Source organism: Aotus nancymaae, unplaced genomic scaffold, assembly GCF_030222135.1.
Source record: "Aotus nancymaae isolate 86718 unplaced genomic scaffold, 86718_ANA_hifiasm-v0.15.2.pri h1tg000014l, whole genome shotgun sequence".
Classification (NCBI taxonomy): Eukaryota; Metazoa; Chordata; class Mammalia; order Primates; family Aotidae; genus Aotus; species Aotus nancymaae.
Window position 1 is genome coordinate 28649885 of NW_026988425.1, and position 21195 is coordinate 28671079.

A 21195-nucleotide genomic window follows, 5' to 3' on the forward strand; every position below is an offset into this window, starting at 1 on the left:
TATAATCAAAATACTATCCTAAAGCATCAAGGATTCCTGACTATAGCCCTTTTTCTGCAGCTAATTAGTTTATGAATGTTCCTAACATCCCTGACAATTTAATTCTTCTCTCCACTCTCTAGATGCTATCTTTACTTATCTTTCTTAACATCTTGCTCCATTAATTTTTCTCTTGTAACTTTTGTACACTCAGTGTTGCTGTTCCTTTGTACTATATATCTTACACAATAAATATGGTCCAGCCAATGACATACTTAAAATAACAACAGTAATAAGGAAAACAATAAAACAATAACATTTCTAAAAGTTCATATTGTCCATGGTCTTACATCTCTCTGTGCTTACGCAGCCACAGTCTCAAAATTTTGTATGCTATCTGCCTCTACTTTATGCATCATATATTTTTTAAACAACTGTCATTTAGTTTTGTACCTAAAAACTAAACCTAAGCTAAGTGTTAAGTTTAAAAGACAACAACAAAAGATACCTTTTAAATATTCATTTTACTGGAACTTTATTCATCATTTGGCATTTTTGCAGATTTTCATCTTGAAACCCTTTTGTTTAAATGTGTTAACTGCAGTCTTCTTTTTGATTTCTTTTTTAATGACTTTAGATTCTCTTAATAATTTTCATCCTTCTTCTGCCATATAGAATCCATGGTCTTACATAGAATAACATTCACACTCCAACTATTTCACTCTAAATGTTCTAGATAAGTGGCCTTTTCTAAACTTCAGACTTCACTGGCTAATTACACAGCTTTCATAAAAATCTTCATTGCCTGTTTAATTTTATTCTAATTCTAATCATATTTTCCTATTTAGTTTTTTTTAAAAGTTGCTTTTAACTCATAATGCACAGAGTCTGAATTTACTAACTTCCCTGCCAACCTTGTCCCCTATGTATTCCTAATATGACCATCATAAGTATATATTTTTAACAGAAAACTATTAAACATAGACTTTATTATCTTTTCTGCACGCATCTGAAGGGCCCCATTTTTCTCTAGAACCTTCTACTATTTTCCAATCCTATTCCTTCTGCCTAAATTCATGAGATTATCATTTCTCATCTTTTACTATAGCCTCCTAGTTTTTCAAAATCAATCCTAACTCTTGTCTGAAGTAAATATCCATATCCTTCACTCTACTCAGAATGATTCCTACTCGTTTCCTATGAGTTTGCAATAAAGCTGACATTTCTATGTCACAGATGCCCCCTCTTGGTTTGTATGATTTCTACCTATCCCAACCCAATCCCTATGATTTTCCACACTCACCCTTCATACTTGGTTGCAGAAATAGTTGTAGCCTACCTGACTGAATTTGCTCGTGATTGACTTACCCTCTCTTCTCCTTGATCTAATAAATACATTCATCCTTTAAAAGTCAGTTCAAATGCCAACCTCCATAGGGAGCTTCCACTGTACTTTCAAGCAAAAGAGTCTTTTTCCTATATTCCCAAGACACCTCATTTGTCTCTATTAGAGCAATTTTAGGTGATATTTATCGAGAAATTTCTCTAGAGTTGAAATTAGGCCCTAAGGAAAGGTCAAATAACTAGTAACTTTTGGGACAGTTTTCAATTTGGATCCTTGAACAAAACACCATTCTCACCCTGCAGACACACACAAACACAATCACTGCTAAGGAATTCTGATGCTTACTTACTGCTTTTGCTAGAAATCCTTCACTTGTCTGGACTTTAATGATCTGAAATATTTGAACTGGTTTATAATTATCCTTGTTCTATCAGCACCTAGCACAGTTACTGAAACATAAGGGAAGAATATTAAATGTTTTATCATTGATTGAAGAACGGATAGATTGATGAATGCATATGTTCAAGGTATTTGCTAAACTAGTACTATTTTGAATGACTAACATATTGGTATTCACTGAATGAATTAGTACACTAATAAACAAATGATCCAGTGAAGGGAATGAAATCAATGAGAATGTACTTTTATGTCTTTCTCATTTGACTTTTTGCAGTTTTTATAGTCTGTCATCACTGAGTCCTGGGTAAGGCCTTGTATGGGCATTTAAGTACTGTACATGGGTAAATTTTTCTGTCTAACTAGATAATAGTCTGATGAAGGCAGAAATAGTGACTTATACAATTCTGTCCACAATGCTTAGAAAACAGTTACATATATCAATACCTATTAAGTGACTGACATACAATCAAATACCTGTTATTTATTAGTTTTAATTAAATTTATGTAATTAATTCTCAGTTATAAAAATAGCTGAAAAATCTATAGCATTTCATGTTTTTTTGGGGGGATGAGATAAATTGTGATTACAGTAAATTATATGCAAATAGGAATCAAGAGAAGGACAAAGCATAATTTGTTTTCTTACTGTATTGTTGACATTGGTTCTCAGTCATTGGTCTGTACTGTTTTGCTTTATTTTCTTTCTGCAGGGAGAAATACACCAGTGAAATTTATTAAAGCAGTCAAATAGTCTTAATATGTCCTCAGTACATTTGATGTATCATACATGGGTAATGCTTTAAATAGCACCAGAGAGTTAATCAGATGTTTCAGATTTATAAAGGGAAAAATTAAGAAGATAATGAACTGATAAATCAGTAATAGACCTCTTATGAAGACTAAGACATTTGACTCTCTTCATTAAGATTTGTGTCTACTTAAAAGAAAATTATTTCTTAAAGCGGAATCATCAGATATTTGATGTGATCTGTTTCCCCAAACAACATTTAAATGAAAAATAAGTGGGTATAGAAGCTACATAAAAATAGAAAACTAAAATATTTATTCTTCATCTTATTAGACATTGTGCAAAAAGTAAACAAAAATACGTTATTGATTACTGTCTTTATAATTTCCATGTCAGTATACATATGTTTAAATCATTAAAAGTTAAAAGAAACACTGTGTTCTCTAAAACCACAGTATATAACTGGTCAAAATAAAGTGACTTTTTCTTTTATTAAAACTAAATAAAAAGAAACCAAGATTTAATCTACACACATGCTGAAGTAATTTCAATTATCTTCTTACATTTAATTATTCTAAAATCAGCACATCTTATAAATTGCTATCTTGATATACTGACATTTCTTAAAAAATAGCAAAAAGTTAAGAGGACAATTTTATGTAGTTTTTAACTTGATTACGAAGAAATACCTAAAAGATAAGAATAAATTGCATTATGAGTAGTCAAGAAAGATAATTTTTAAAATAATGAATTTATGTCCTAAGATTTCAGAAAATGTATTTCAAAAGTGATTGACAAGCACTGATTGCAAATGTTCATATTAGCATGACTTAAAGAAAAAAAGAGATTTTGATATGTATTAATATTAATCTGAAAAGCAAATGACATTCAGTAAGAAAACATAAAACATGTAAAAAAAGTAAACTTACACAAATAAACCTGAAATTTATTGAACATTTTAAAGGACATATAACTAGTAAAATTATTCAGTTATACACTTGTTAATGCTAATATTAACAAGTAATAAACCTAGTTGCCACAAGGGTTAAAACCTTTCAATGGTTTTGGACAATGGAAAAACATTAAGAACAAGAAAAACTATTCTTCACTTTGTCCAGAGCAAATATATGAAGGCAAGAAATGAATTGTTACTTGGGAAAATGTTATAACACTGACTAATCAGTAGGTTGAGCTACTCCTATTATTAGCTTATAAGTTCTGTGAAAAAGAGTAGACAGGCAACTTTTTGGGAGTCAATTTCTTAATGATGCCCTGGGTATTACAGTTAGCATCTTAATTTAAAGCTATCTGCTTTTGATTAAGTTTAACACAAACTTTTTTTTCCCCTTTCCCTTTCCTTTGTACTCTTATTGCTGTAAAAATTTCATATTTACACAATCAAAGACTATTAAGACATTACAATTATTTATTTAAGGTCTTCCTTAATCACATAAGAGTAGAAAAGTGTTACAAATAAAATATATTTATTTTGTTTTCTTATTTGCTAATGCAATTACATTTACCTGTGTTCTTTATTTATATACACAGCAATAAGTTACTGTCTAGTGTCTTTCATTCAACCTGAAAAATTCACTTGGTATTTCTTGTAGGGTTGGAGTAAATATTGGGTAGTAATAAATATTCTGTTTCTGTTTTTGTTAAAATTGTCCTACTTCCTTCTTCATTGTTGAAGGGCAATTTTACCTAATACAAAATTTTAGGTTGTCAGTAATTTTAATTTTTTTATATATTTAATATGACGCCATATTGTCTTATAAAAAGTGACTGTTAATCCTTGAGAAGGCCTTGTGTTTGATGAGCCTTTTTTCTCAGACTATGTTCAAGATCCACTCTGCTCTTGGTTTTCAAAAGTTTGACTGTAGTGGGTCTAAATGTGGATCTCTTTATCTTACTTGCAGATCACTGAGATTCTTGGATATGTGGATTAATGGGGTTTTTAACATCAAATTTGAAAACTTTTCAGTAATTATTTCTTAAACGTATTTTCTGCCCTGTTCTGTCTTTCCCATCCAACTATCTGTTGCTATGCTCATTAGTGTCCTACAAGTCTCTGAGACTGTTTATTCATTCTTTTTGTTGTTGTTGTTGTTCCTCAGATTGAATAGTCTTTATTTACTTATCTATAAATTCACTTATCCCATCTTCTGCCAGAATAAATATATTATTGAGACCCTATAGTAAATTTTTAAATTCAATTATTTTATCTTCTAACTCTGAAATTACTATAGTGTCTCATGTCTTATAATTTTTTTTCTCTTTATTGATATTCTTTATTCAATGAGATACTATTGCTTGACTTCCATTTAATTATTTAGGCATGTTGTCTATAGTTTTTGGAACATATTTTTAACAGCTGATTTTTAATATTTGTTTGGGCTGGGTGCTGTGTCTCACACCTGTAATTCCAGAACTTTGGGAAGCTGAGATGGGTAGATCACTTGTGGTCAAGAGTTTGAGACCAGCCTGGCTAACATTGTGAAACCCCATCTTTACTAAAAATACAAAAATTGGCCAGGCATGGTGGTGCATGCCAATAGTCCCAGCTATTCAGGAGATTAAGCAAGGAGAATCACTTGAACCAGTAGCTGAAGGTTGCAGTGAGTTGAGATCTCACCACCGGACTCCAGTCTGAGTGACAGAGCAAGATTTCATCTCAAAAAAAAAAAAAATTGTTTGGTAAATTCATCATCTAGCCATCTCGGCATTATTTTCTGTTGGCATTTTTTTTTCTATGAGCTACATTTTCCAGATTCATTACATATATCATACTATTTTGTTGAAAACTGGACATTGGCCAGGTGCAGTGGCTCACACCTATAACCCTAGCACTTTAGGAGGCTGAGGCAGGAGGACTGCTTGAACTCAGGAATTCAAGACCAGCCTGGACAACATAGCGAGACCTCATCTCTACAAAGATAAATAAAATTAGCTGAGCTAGGTGATGTGCATCTGTAGTTACAGCTATTCTGGTGGTTGAGGTAGGCAGATCACTTAAGCAGAGCATGTGAATGATAATCATGTCACTACACTCCAACCTAGGTAACAGAGTGAGACCTTGTCTCACACACACACACACACACAAATGTGTAAATAAAAAAAAAAAAGGAAAGGAAAACTGAATATTATAAATAATATAATGTGGGAACTCTGGAAATCATTCTTATTACCCAGATTTGTTGTTTCTGTGTTTTCTATTGTAGTTTTTGCTGCTACTACAATTTGTTTGTTTAGTGATTATGTTTTTTTCTTTTTTTTTTTTTTAATTTAAGTTCTGGTATACATGTGCAGAACGTGAAGGTTTGTTACATAGGTGTACATGTACCATGGTGGTTTGCTGCACCTATTGACCTGTCCTCTAAGTTCCCTCCCCTCACTCTCCACCCCATGACAGCCCCCAGTATGTGATGTTCTCCTCCCTGTGTCCATGTGTTCCTATTGTTCACCTCCCACTTATGAGTGAGAAAATGAGGTGTTTGGTATCCTGTTCCTGTATTCATTTGCCGAGTATGATAGCTTCATCCATGTCCCTATAAAGAACATGATCTCATTCCTTCTTATGGCTGCACAGTATTCTATGGTGTATATGTACCACATTTTCTTCATCCAGCCTATCATTGATGGGCATTTGGTTAGTAAATAGTGCTGCAATAAACATATGTATGCATGTGTCTTTATAGCAGAATAATTTATATTCCTCTGGGTATATACCCAATAATAGGATTGCTGAGTCAAATAGTATTTCTGGTTCTAGATCCTTGAGGAATTGCCATACTGTCTTCCACAATGGTTGAACTAATTTCCATTTCCACCAATAGTGTAAAAGCGCCCTATTTCTCCACAGCTTGTCAGCATTCATTGTTCCTTGACTTTTTAATAATCGCCATTCTGATTGCCATGACACAGTACCTTAATGTGCTTTTTATTTGCATTTCTCTAATGATCAGTGATGTTGAGCTTTGTTTCATATGTTTGTTGCCCACATAAATGTCTTCTTTTGGGAAGTGTCTGTTCACATCCTTGTCCACTTTATGATTTTTTCCTTGTAAATTTGTTAAAATTTCTTGTAAATTCTGAATATTAGACCTTTGTCAAATGGATAGATTGAAAACATCTTCTCCTATTCTGTAGGTTTCCTGTTCAGTCTGATGATAATTTCTTTTGCTGTGCAAAACCCCTTTTTGTTTAATTAGATCTCATTTGTCATTTTTGTCTTTTGTTGCAATTGCTTTGGTGTTTTAGTAATGAAGTATTTGCCATGCCTGTGTCCTGAATGGTATTGCCTAGGTTTTCTTCTACGGTTTTTATGGTTCTAGGTTTTACATTTAGGTCTTTAATCCATCTTAAGTTAATTTTTGTATAAGGTGTAAGGAAAAGGTCCAGGTTTAGTTTTCTGCATGTGGCTAGCCAGTTTTCCCACTCCCATTTATTGAATAGGAGATCCTTTCCCCATTGCTTGTTTTTGTCAGGTTTATCAAAGATCAGATGGTTGTAGATGTGTGGTATTATTTCTGAAGTCTCTGTTCTGTTCCATGGGTCTACATATCTGTTTTGGTACAAGTATCATGCTCACTAACTCATTTTGTGAGTAAACTGGGAAGAGACACAATAGTAAAAGACAACTTTAGACAAATATCTCTGACAAACACTTGTGCAAAAATCTTCCATAAAATACTGGCAACCCATATCCAGCAACACATCAAAAGCTAATTCACCACAATCAAGTCAGCTTCATCCTTGGGATGCAAGGCTGGTTCAATATATGCAAGTTAATAAAAGTAATCCATCACATAAACAAAAGCAAAGACAAAAACCACATTGTTATCTCAATAAATGCAGAAAAAGCCTTTGATAAAATTCAACATTTCTTCATGTTAAAAACTCTCAATAAAATAAATGTTGATGGAACATACCTTAAATTAGTAAGAACCATTTATGACAAATACACAACCAATATCATGGTGAATGAGCAAAAGCTGGAAGCATTCCCCTGAAAACTGGCACAAGACAAGGATGTCCTTTCTCATCACTCCTATTCAACATAAATTTGGAAGTTCTGGCCATGACAGTCAGGCAAGAGAAAGAAATAAAAGGTATTCAAACAAGAAGAGAGGAAGTTAACTTGTCTCTTTTTGCAGATGACATAATTTTGTATTTAGAAAACTTCATCATTCTCAGCCTCAAAACTCATTAAACTGATAAATAATTTTAGCAAAGTCTCAGGATGCAAAATCAATGTGCAAAAATTGATAAAGCAAAAATCACTAGCATTGCTTTACAGCAACAATAGCAAAACTCCCATTCACAATTGCTACAGAAATAATAAAATACCTAGGAACACAGTTAATGAGGGATGTGAAGGATCTTTTCAAGAAGAACTAAAAACCAGTGCTCAAGAAAATAAGAGAACTCACAAGCAAATGGAAAAACTTTGCATCCTCATGGGTAGGAGGAATAAGTATTGTGAAAGTGGCCATACTGCCCAAAGTAATTTATAGATTCAAGGCTATTCCCATCAAATTACCGTTAACATTCTTCAAAGAATTAGAAAAAAAAAAAAACACTTTAAGTTTCATATGAAATAAAAGAGGACCCTGTATAGCCAGGACAATCCTAAGCAAAAAGAACAAAGCTGGTGGTATTACACTACCTGACTTCAAACTATACTATAAGACTACAGTAACCAAAACAGCACGGTACTGGTACCAATATAGTGACTATCTTTGACTGATTGTTTAGGTCTGTATTTTTTATTGTATGCAACCTCAGAAGCCTCTGTCCAGCTAGCTTTGCAGTCAGCTAATAACAAAAAGATATAGTCCTTAATGCCTTGAGCCAATAACCATCTCACTATTTGCCAAAAGCTTTATATTTATATTGATGTAGATACTCAAAACTTCACATATACTATAATCCAGGTGTGGTACCATAATCTCTATTTCTTTTACATTCCCTTCTATATTTCCTTTTTGCATGTCCCACATTTTATTTTGTAGAATTTCAAAGATTAGGTGAAAGGTAGTATTCTGGACATTACCAGTGTTGGGGAGTAGATTTTTAGTGACAGACTGACTCTAGCATTCCAATCTCCCTAAGATTTTGAATTTCTTCCTCTACATTAAACCAGTAAAGATATATCATCTTCAATTCACCGAAGTGGGCAATGTCTTTATATGTGTTTCAGCCAACCAATCAACCAAGCTGCTAGCACCTTTTCTAATTCACTGAACTGCAACATTAAATGGAGAATTTCTAAGTGGATTTACATTAATAAATTTAGCTTAATCCAACTTTATGTTTCTTTCATCATTTAATCCTATACTTATAATATCTATTCCCACATGTTTTCTGGATTTCTGTTTGTATAATTAGAAAATTCAAGTAGTACATTTGGAGTACAATGAAACTGTTCGTGGATCACACTTTATACTTCACATGTAGGTGCTTACTGTGACTTGAGTCTAGTTAAAATTCTAGAAGCAAAGAAAGTTGGTGGGCATGAATCCTAAACATAATCAGTATTGACTTGCTCAGCACCTGCCTCAGGGGAAACATTATTGTTTCCTTAGGCAATTTGGGGTTAATTCCTCAGAGATGAAGATTGTTGACACTGTGGGCAGAGAGGCCACTACCAATGGGGATGGAGAAAACACTGCCACTGGGGGTGGTGAAGCCTCTTTTCACCATTTTTTCCAGCAACATTAGAACCAACCAGCCAACATCATTATACTCTTTACTTTTCCATAAATGTTTGAAAATATGGTTTACAGATTCACCAATTTCCTTGCCTTAAACAAGTGGTTGATTAAAAGTATCATATTCAATGCAGATATTTTGCATATCTCTGTAAACAGATCAAGCCATGAATGATCAGTTCTTTCTCTACTATTGAAAGTAGAGACTTTAACATTTTTACGTCTAATCAGATTAGAGAGCCAATTTCAGAAACCTGGAAACCAATTAAGAAAACTCATCCTTAAATATCTCCCTCTCTAGAATCAACCTTGTTACTAAAATCTCTATCAGTCAGGGCTGTCCAGAGACAGAACCAAGAGATAAATGATAGATAGATAGATAGATAGAGAGATAGATGATAGATGAATGAGAGGATCTATTACAGAAGTTAAATCACACAATTAAGAAGGCTAAGAAATCCCATGATAGGCTTTCTGCAAGCTAGAGAACAAGGAATGCTAGTAACATGGCTTAGTCCATCTAAAAATTATCAGAACCAGAGAAGCCAGTGGTCTAACTCTCAGTCAGAGGCTGAAGGTTTAAGAACCCAGGAGGCCACTGGTACAAGTCTTTGAGTCCAAAGGCCTGAAGTTCTGATGTTCAAGAGTCAGAGAAGAAGAGTGTTTCAGCTTCAAATATAAAAAGAAATTTACCTTTCCTCTACCTTTTTGTTCTAGCTGTGCCCTTAGCCATTTGAATAGTGCCTGTCCACATTAAGGGGAATCTTCCTTACTCAGTTCAGTGATTCAAGCATTGCAGGAAACACCCTCACCTATATGCCTAGAAATAGTGCTTTACCAGCAATCTGTTTATCCCTTAATCTAGTCAAGCTGACATTTAAAATTAGTCATTATAGAATATGTTTGGATTCATTTATCAGTTTTTAAATAATTAATACAAGTTCGATAAACCTGTGATCAAAATGGCTTTTAACCATGGTATGATAGTCCCCATTATCTACTTAGTTCATCAATGTCTTTAAAATATTTTAAATGTTTTTAGCAAATTGATTTAGTGTTATTTATTTATAGTGAGAAAGTTGGTTCCATTATGTCACATATCATTATTAGAAATTGGGAGCATTTATTTTACTGTCTCTTTGCTGATCTTTCTCTACTCTTCAATTATAAATCCTTCTATGACAGACAAGATCCACTCCAAACTGTAAAAAGTATTTATTTTAGTTTTATTTCTCATTTATGAATTCATTACATATTCTCATCATTGAGACCTTAGATACTCCATATTACACCAAGGGACCTAATTTTTCTCTTGTAGAAGTTTTTCTATCAAATTTAATACATGTTGGGGGAGTTGTGGCATCAGGAGAGAAGTAAGCATTGGCAGGCAGGGCAAAATATATAATATATCTTGCGTCAAATAGCAGAACTATATTTTTCTGTAAAAATAACTCCTCTAATTCTGCTTATTCATTTAAAGTTCCCATCACTTTCAGCTTTCTCTGTGCTCTGGCTCATACAAACTGTAGATCAACCACAGATCCTATCTGCTCACTTTATGTAATTTCTTGAAATCATTCCTAATGACTTCAATATTCATTTTAATTCTTTCAGAACTAACAACCTTTAACCTTATTGCTATCACCATTCTGTATTGGCTTCTTACTAATATTATTCTATACTTGACCATATTATGGTAGGGTATTTTTTTCCCTTTCCACCAAACAACAAATTCAGTATGATGATGTTACAATATTAAACTAGGATTCTAATGCTTTCTCCTTAAAAAAAAAAGCTCTTCAGTTTTCTTATTTCCAAAATTAATAAAAGTTTATTTCATTTATTTCATCTATTATTATTTTCAATACATTTTACATTTTTATTTGTTTAATTAATATTTATATCTCAACAAACTATCACCTTATCTTAATTTAAAAACCAGTCTTTATATCCTTTGTACTTAAAACATTCACATGTATCAGATGTTATGTGAAGCTTTTTTTTATGCTGTTGGCACTTTTTATTTTCTAAACATATGAAAAATGTGTGTGTCTTGGCTATTTGGCAGGTGCTGCTCTTTAATGATTTTCTATGTCTGTATTAAGCTGTCTGAATAAAGTGTATAGGAAGTTTACATGCTCACAGTGCATACTATTGGCCACCAAGTTCAGCCTTAGAAATTATGAGTTCATTTTGGTTTGTGGGCTTTTTGTTTTCTTTTGGGGTTCTTTATGCACTGACAACTGTGCTAGTAATCTATGAAGAAATTGGTAACTAGGTGGCGCATCATGCTGACCTTTTAGTATGTGATTCTTATTGTTATTAAGGAAACATGTTATTTGTTGGCTAAAGATGAATTTAGATTTAGATAAGTCAATAACTTGATAAAATATTAAAAAGCCATAATTCATCAAGGTATTAATTCTATATAGAATATAATATTACATGTGAAAAAATGCAATTTGTTTGCATATAGTAGATAAAGGGTTTATTGCATAATGCAGGTTAAATAATAATACTGGATATTGTTTGACCATTGCCTCACAATCTTCATACCCTATTATAGGTTATAAAATTTCCAAGGGAAATTCAATTTGAATGACAATAATAAAATCTGAATTTTACAAGAAGGCAAGTGATTTTTTACTTCTCTTTTTTCTGATTTGAAACATAGCTTATGCGTGCTATGCTTAACACTTAGGTGATGGGTTGATAGGTGTGGCAAACCACCATGGCACACATGTTACCTGTGTAACAAACCTGCACATCCTACACATGTACCACAGAACTTAAAATAAAAATGTATATATTCAAAACACATTGACATATTTAGAGCAAACTGACTCTTTCAGATGCAACAATCATCCATATCTGACTAAAACACCTTTAGAGAATATTATTAGGTAGTCTAGTTTTATACATTGCAATAGTAATGAGATATATTTTTGATAAGTTAGAAGTGAACAAAAAGACTAAAATAAATTATATTAACTGAGGCAATTTGAAATCCTAAAATAAACAATAATAATTATAGAAAATTTACTATATATATGCTATATATATAACAGATATGTATACCTATCTGTATATATATGTATACATATATATGAATACATATACATATATATCAGATATATATATATATACTATATATATATATATATATATCTGTTTTGCATGGTATTTCTAAAATAACCTCTGAAAAGCACAAGAAAGTTATTTATAGAAGTGAGCAGTTGTATGCACCCTAAACTACTTTATAAAATAGTGCTCTATATTTATATTTAATTTTTATATTAATGTATTTATAATAACTTTCTCCTAATTCATACCAAGACAAGAAAAAAAGGCATGAAGAAGAACCACTATGTTTTTATGTTATATCGGTTTATCCCCTTCAAAAAATTGTATAATATTATGTTGTATTAAAATGGCATATTACATGCATGCTTCTCTGCATGTCATTTCAAACTTATTGAATAAAACAATTTCTTAAAAAAATAGAAACAATATAAAATGTGATGACAAAAGTAACAATTTATAATACATACCTTGAATTATTTGGTATATCTAAGCCAGACCAAGGTATAAGATAAAGATTTTTTAAGTGGTTCTGAACTTCCTCCACTGAGTAATTTAAGATTCTAGTAGAAGATGAGTATAGATGATACATTCCTACATTATGGTTATGCATTACTGAAATAATCTGGTGCTTCTGAGGATCTTAGAGCAGCCCATGACTGCAGAAATCAGAGATTCCTCAGCCCTTCTTTATTCTCCTTATTTGATTGTCCCATCCCTGTACTTATTCTCAAATTTAAATTTATTCACTCAAATTTAAATTTTGTTCACTTGTGACTTATAATTATGTATTTGATATCTTTCTAGGTCATATAAAATAATAACTCAAATGCAATAATTTATTTGTATCCAGGGTATGATTGATGAATATTATCAGTTAGTCTTGTTACTGTACAACATGAAAGAGATCAATAGTTCTAGTAAAGTTGCCCAGTTACCTGGAAACCCCCATAAAAACATAATTATAACCACTATAAATGAATCACCTTATAACCAAAACTCATTTAAAATGAATATTCAACCACATGATCGGGTAACACAAGTTAAGTTAGTTCTATTATTATTCTTGTTGACAAATGAATATGTGGATATTTGTTTCCCTTGAACTATCAAAATGTGAACATCGATTAGAAGTACGTTTACTCTGAAGAAAAATAAATATGCTGGTATCAATGACTTACTCTGATATTCAGCTTTTCCCTAATTTCCCATTTTTTAAAACATCCTCTTTTAACTGCAATCTTGTAGTTAATAATCATAAATTGAGCTTATTGATTATCAGCACAAATAAAAAACAATAATTAATCCAGGATAAACACAGAGCTATCTCCTAATAATCTAGGGGATATATTGGTGAATTCTGACAGCTAGAAAAATCACCATTAAACTATTTCTATGTCACATAATTTTTGCTTTAAGGGAAAAACTACTTTTTAAATTACACCTGTAGTTTCATCAGTCTTTGCTCATCATGACAGATTAACTTCCAAGTAAACTGCAGAACAGTTCTCTGGGTAGCCTTGAACTGACCCAGTTCTCCTCCCACCTGTTTTGCTTATAGTTCTGAAGAATAACTATGGAATATGCTGGGAAAGCAATATGCTAAAAAATCTTTGAAAATGGGGAGGAACAGTCCAGGCTTTTTTCAATCCCACCCCCACACCCCTCCTTCAGCCTAGAAACATGTTGCCCTTCAATGCTTTCTGCCAGTATTTCGTAAAACTTCAAGGGGTACTTCAGCTGTGGTGCATGTGCGGTGCACATAGATGAGACCTCTAGCTCCATGGGCAGCTTTTTTGAGCATGGGGGTGGAGGGTCATAGTGAATCCTAGGATTCCATTGTCCCTTGCTCCCTGGCTCTGAGTAATAAACCTGCTTCATGTAACTATTTCACTGGACTTAGACCAGTTGGTAACCAACACATGGTGAAATTGCTTCACATGTATCATGCAGCAGGCTTTTAGACCTAGAATATGAGGAGGGCTTTTACAGTTTAGACTGTAAGAGGCTCATGCCTCCACCACATATAGGTATCACCATATGTGGATTTGGATGTTGATGAAAAAGTTTTTTCATAAAAATGCTATCTAACAGTAGAAATAAAGCCACTTAATTTTCCAGACAGGATAGATTCACAATTTTTTTTGTAGGTTTATTATTCATTGTGTTTCTAAGCCAGAGTTCCCAGTCACAGTGTACTTAGCACAGAAAGTTCATCAATTTTTAAGTAATTAATAGTTTTACTTCACTTGATGCTCTCTCCCTTTGCTGTACATACTCATTATTATGGTTGTCAATTATCTTCTTAACGGATGATTTTAATAAAGGTAGCTCTGCTATTAGCAAATTGCTCAGAAGCTGCTAATAGCTCTCCAGAGAGCACTTGTCTCACCCTATATCTCCCACCTTATCAAAAGGTCACATTAATTATATCACCCTTACTGAGAAAAAATCAACATGTCAGTCAGACGGGCTCACAGTTGTGCTGCAGGTAGAACATGAAGATTAAATCAGGTTTATTTAGTGTCCCAAAGTAGCCCATTTACATTTAGCTCTTGTAAATGCAATTAACACAAAGAAAACAATAAATCACACTTAGATTCATAAGTTTACTTTTTGGCAAAAGGCTAATTTCTATTCTTTTATGTTTAGAGTAACCAGTAAAATATTATAAGTCATCAGATGTTTATTAAAAATAGTTTTAAAAAATCTTTGTGTAATGGCTCCAGAAGTGTAAGGGTTTCATTGTGGCTGCAGAGATATTTTGTTTATCATTTCAAGTTTTTAATAATTATGAACATAAATTGATTTCTGATAACCTTCTCTCACTCTTATATGCTCCACATTCTTGGGATCACAGCTTAAGAACTAATTATGAGAAAAGCTAAGACAGAGGCCAGGGAAACTCTAGGAATTTGAATATTTCTAATTAATATTAATATATATTACATGCATAAGTAAATATTTTCAATTCACTTTATTTTCAAGTGAGTTCTATGTGCCTGGGAGCCAATTTTCCTATTCAACATTCTTCTGCCATTAATAAATCATCTTTCACACAAGAAACAAGTATCCATTTGTTCATTTCATATAGTCTTTAAATATTTATTAGCTATCTAAATTGAGAATAATGCCACAATTTACAATGATTTTTGCATAACTTTGGACAAATTATTGACTGTGTACATAAGTTATGGTCCCAGCAAAAGAGATGGCACACATATTTTAGGATAATTTAAGGATTTTTTAAAGAAACTATTGTTTATACAATTAGAAGTAGATGTAGGAAAATAATAAAAGATAATACAGTGGTAATAGGTTTGGGGTATCTAAGCCCCTAACGATGACAGGGGTTCAATAGGGCAAAAAGTTGCTTTGGAATGGAAAGTAGAGTCAGTGGAAAGTCTCCCTTAAGAGGACCTGTGACTATCAGCTGGAACACAGCCAGCCCCAGTAACCGGGCCTGGAGACAGTTAAGGGGTAAACACCCTCCTTCCACTCTCCTCTTTCCTGCTAATGTTGGATTCCTTTCCGGCAACACTTCTCAGAAGCAAAAGTCAAGGTAGACCATTGATATAATACATATAAATCAGCTTCCTGGGGTAGACAATAGAGTAGAGAATGGTTGAGAATTAATCTGAAGAGTTAAAATGAAGATGGTAATTTTAGAGACTGAATGAATGTATCAATTTCTAATTGTCAGCTGGGATGAAATAGGACATAGAACTGGGAAAATCTGATACATGCAACATATTGAAATAGGCAAAGTTACTTGCATTCTTAAAAAAAAGGAGTGGAAAACTAAGAAAGCTACAATTTAAGGAGTTTTAGACTCACAAAACAATTGATATGTTTGGGAGAGAAGCAGTTTGGAAGCTCTGAGTAAGCAAGAATAAAAGGTAATATCAAGCCCACCAACTTGGAATCAGGGCTACTAAGGCAAACCCCTCTCAAGAGCATCAGTCATATGCTATACTACTGGGGAAACTTGTCAAATTACTAAACATCTCAAAACCTATTTTTTTTTCCTGATGTATAAATTGTACAGGGTAAAGCACAATTACGACTGAGACATAAGATGTAAATGAGAATTCTGAACTTAAAGTCCAAGTATAACAGCTAATCTTGATACATATATATTTAATTTTAAGTTTATATTTCTTGTCTATACACTGGTCTAGACTGTGGTCTTCAAATATCCATTACAAATTTAAAAATTATAATTATTATTTATCTCAAAATCTAATAATTACAGGGCATAACTACTCTAATTTTCACTTCATTGTAATTAACAATTATATCCTAGATTAAAACATTTATAATTAGTTTCTGATATATTAGAGAATCTTCTCTGTATGATATCTTGAGCACAATTTTAACTGTGTTTTTATTCATAGTAAAATACTGTAATAATGTCTTTATCACTCCAGTGAGCCATTCAACTTAAAGTACTCATTTCTCCCTTAGCCACATGGAAACCAGCACTGCCCTTTTATTACTCAAATGCAACCTTCCCACAGGAGCAAACACTGCAAAAGAAATGCTATTTCCAACTCCTGGGTTTAAAGAGATTGATAAAGTCCCTTAGATTAATTCCTGTAAATACTTGTTTAACTAAATTAAATTTTAAATAATTCCTGGACAAAAGTGGCTTTTCCACCGGGATCTTGTTGAGCCTGAAATGATTACCACTAGAGTAATTTCTAGGGGTTAAATTACTATCTCTTAAAGAATCTTTTAAACTCAATATGCGTTATTGAAGAATAGGTGCTCCAGTTAGAGACATTAATGCCAAATTGATAATAATGTGTCAATACCATTACCTAGTAGGTCTTTCAATGTCATTCCAAATGCCTTCTATTTATGGACATTGAAAATATATGTCCAGTTTGGGAGATGCTAATAGGAATTGATATTTCACAGATTGGTGGCAACAGACAATACACAAACATTTTATAAATAAGGCCTCAGAATGAGTAAATTATGTCAAAGTATATATAGTCACAATGTATTCTGTTTATCAGAAAAATATTATGTAATTTATTGGCCATGAAAAGAATATGTGTCATGAAAGCTGATTTTTGATAAGGGGACCTAGATTGTAATTAATGCTCTTACCTACACACTAAATATAACAATAGCTTTCAGATAGAAAATCAGTACCTCATTTTTCAAAGAGGAATTCCACACTGAGAGATGAACTGATCCTCATATTGTACTCTTGTTATTTGCAAAATATATTGTTAGATTTCACCAGGAAGGGAATACTTGGAAGCTCAGGAAAGTCTTTAAGCATAAGTGTGTTGAATATACAATACTTTATTTCTAACAGCGAAACTCACTATTAACTTCAACCTTGGATACTAATATTTCAGTTTTTTTGTGGAGATGCTGTGATAGTATACTTACGTTATTGCTATATGAAACCATGAATATAAATTTAATAATAATAGCTATAACACTCACTATTGCAGTCAAGCCCTTTAAATAAATATATATATTTAAATGAATAAATATAAAAGATTTATGTATAATCTATATAGTACTCATAGTTCTAGTTAAGGAATAACTACATAAAGAATAATCCAAATAATAACAGTTAGTATCTAGAGAGAACTCATTTATAAGTACTAAAAATAATCCGAGTCCCAATACTCCACTTTGGGTTTCCTGTTTAAAATGGCATCCTCCTGGTAGTGCAAGCCAGTAAACTTCTGCGAGACCTAGTGCTCCACTCTAGTTCCCAGTAGCCAGGTCCAGGCACTTCAATTAACTTCCAGGCGATGTTGGACTCTGCAGGAGTATCAGAGCAAGAAACTGATGTCTGACAACAGAGTGAGAGTTCAAAGATTCTTTATAGCAGTCACTGTGAATTAAGCTCTTGAGGCAGCTAAGGGATTGAATGCAAAAGAAATCATTTTAATTAAAAGCCCAGATCTTAGCTGGAAGAAGAGGAAAGGGTGTCTTCAATCGTGGTGTAAAATGAGGTGTTCACTTAACAAAAGAACCTAAGGTTGTGGGATAGCTGGCTAAACAGTTGATTGGGTATGTTTGGGGCAACAAATCAAACTCCAAAAGAAAATGTGAACGTTAACAAGCTGAGGGTTACTGAAACCTTAGACATTTCCAGAAAAAAAACTTAACTGGCGATTTAGATGGACAGGTCCTGCAATGACCCCATGCTGGTGGGCAGGCCCCAGGGGGCATTGACATTAAAGAGGTGGCTGTTTCAAATTCAGAACATATTTTTAAGGAGAAAATTGACATTTTTCAAGCTATAAAGGACAACTGAGTTGAGTTCAGCAGATGGTAGAAAATCTAGGCTTCCTTGGGTCTTTGAAAAACCAGGTTGAGAATCAAATTAAGAAACTATATAATCTCTTTCTAAAAATTGATGCTACTCAGGTGAAAGTGAATCCTTTTGGTGAAACTTGAGAAAGACAAGTTGTCTGCTTTAATGCTGAGATAAACTTTGATGACAATGCAGAATTCTGACAACAGGACATATTTGCTATGGATGACAAACCAGAAAATGAGCCTGTTAATGGTTTGGTTCTGTGTCTCCACCCAAATCTCATCTCAAATTGTAATCGCCACATGTCAAGGAAGGGACCTGGTGGGACGTGATTGGATTATGGGGTCAGTTCCCCCATGCTGTTCTTGTGATAGTGAGTGAGTTTACACAAGATCTGATGATTTAAAAGTGTGGCACTGCCCCCTTCTTTCTCACCTGCTACCATATAAGAAATGCCTTGCCTCCCCTTCACCTACTGATATGATTGTAAGTTTCCTGAGGACTTCCCAGCCATGCAGAATTACAAATCAATTAAACCTCTTTCCTTTATAAATTGCTCAGTCTCAGGTAGTTCTTTATTCCAGTGTGAAAATGAGCAAATACAGAGCTCATTGAAAATGAAGTTGCCAGTTATGACCTAAGATACATAGGACTGGATGCGAAAATTATCTGCATTGCAAATTGTTGGGATTCACTCAGGGTAGCTGGCAAAATATCAGGGAAAGTTATAAGATTATAGTCTCAAACGTTTTGGAAGGCTCAAATGTTTTAATGGAATGGGCTGAAGGCAGCCAGTTTTTAAGTTAGAACTTTAAGTCACAGGGTAAAGATTAGAATAATGAAAGCTTCCCCAGTTAAGTCTGTTTACCCCACATTCCTTTGTCCCTACTCTTAGTGTTTACTCATGTAAACTTTGTGCTGGATGGTCGAGAGGACCTGAGAGAGGGGGAGGTCAAAAGAGAATTACCCGTTAATGGTGTTTTTTCTGGGCCCAAGAACCAAAAGCTTTTATCATTCGTAAAACCACTCTTTTAACCATGTTAATTATTCACAAGCGTGTTGACTTGGAACTTCTGTTATTAAATCTACACTGAATAAATGTGAGGAGGAAGAGGCGGTGGTGGTTGGTTAGCTCTAATCTCTCTGAGAGCATCTGAGAACCATCCCTAGCCCATTCAATTCACTGTACCGTGTGAGAGTGTATTTTATTCATCTGTCACTGAGTCAGGGTCTTCAGGACAGACCTCTGCAGATGATGATGAATGTCTCAGTGAATAGTGCTAGACTACCCGTGGCTACTGGTGATACCATTTTCCTTAATAGTGAGAAGGCAGCCAAATTCTTGGAATCTTGGAGGTGTTGTAAAGGAAGCTCAAGTATATCAAGTATTCACATTGCTCACAGTTAATCCTAAGGTTGAAGCCATTCTTGTCAATATTTTTGGTGGTATTGTCCACTGTGCCATTATTGCCAGTGGTATCATCAAAGCCTCCCAGGCATTAGAATTAAAGGTGCCCTGGAAGGAACCAATGTTCAAGAGGCTCAGAACATAACAACAGGCCAACAGTGAACACCAGTGAACACCCCATTACATCAGCCAAAGAAGGCTGTGGCCAGCATGGCCAATAAGTGATTCTCTGTTCTGATCAGCTGGAGAAAGACAGACATTTTTCCATAAAAATGGATTTCTCTCATCAGTGTGAAGGAAATTGTTATCTCATTGGGAAATGAAGGAGAAAAGTATGAGCAAGAATCACTGTCTTAAAAAATATTTTTTTTTGAGATGAGGTCTTGCTCTGTTGCCCAGGCTGGAGTACACTGGCTCAATCTCAGCTCACTGCAACCTCTGCCTCCTGAGTTCAAGCAGTTCTTCCGTCTCAGCCTCCTAAGTAGCTGGCTGTAAAGGTGCATGCCATCACACTCAGCTAATTTTTGAATTTTTAAAGTAGAGATGGGGTTTTGTCTTATTGGTCAGGATGGTCTCAAACTCCTGACCTCAAGTGATCCACTCACCTTAGCCTCCCAGAGTACTGGAATTACAGGCATGAGCCACTGCACCTAACTTGTCTGAAAAATCTTAAATCTGTATTTTCTAGAATAAGATATCTAGACAGTCTTACTTACAGTCTTTATAATAATAATGTCCTGGAATCTCATATTTTTCTACCATGGTAAGTCTGCTCAATAGACAGTGTTTTGCTGACTTAGGGGAACAGTATATGTGGACAAATATTTTGTGTATACTAGAAATTTGAAATCAGGTTCTGGTTCACTTACAAGAATTTTGGTGGACATCTAATTCTACATAAAAAAAAAATTACAGGCTATAAAAAACACAGAAAAGATTACATTTAATGTATAAAATAACAAAAAGGCACAGCTAAGACATCCAAATGAAAATACACTGCAGCAATTTTTACAAGTTTCTAATTCCAACACATGTTTGAAAAATCTGTGAGTATTCCAAGTATATTTTACAATGGAATGTCTGCATTAATATAACATACGTGTATTTTACTATTTGCATTAATATGGAATATACTGTTTAACTCACACTAAAAAGAAAGCCAGGAGCCTTATTTGTGATTTTAGAGTAGAAGTTTCCATTTTAATGTCAAAACTGAAGAGTGCTGAT

The 21195-nt window shown here is 33.6% G+C and overlaps 1 pseudogene; it reads left to right on the forward strand.

The window, feature by feature from the left end:
- Positions 1-15645: 15645 nt before the first annotated feature.
- On the forward strand, positions 15646-20130 carry LOC105722403 (succinate--CoA ligase [GDP-forming] subunit beta, mitochondrial-like; annotated as a pseudogene).
- Positions 20131-21195: the final 1065 nt, after the last annotated feature.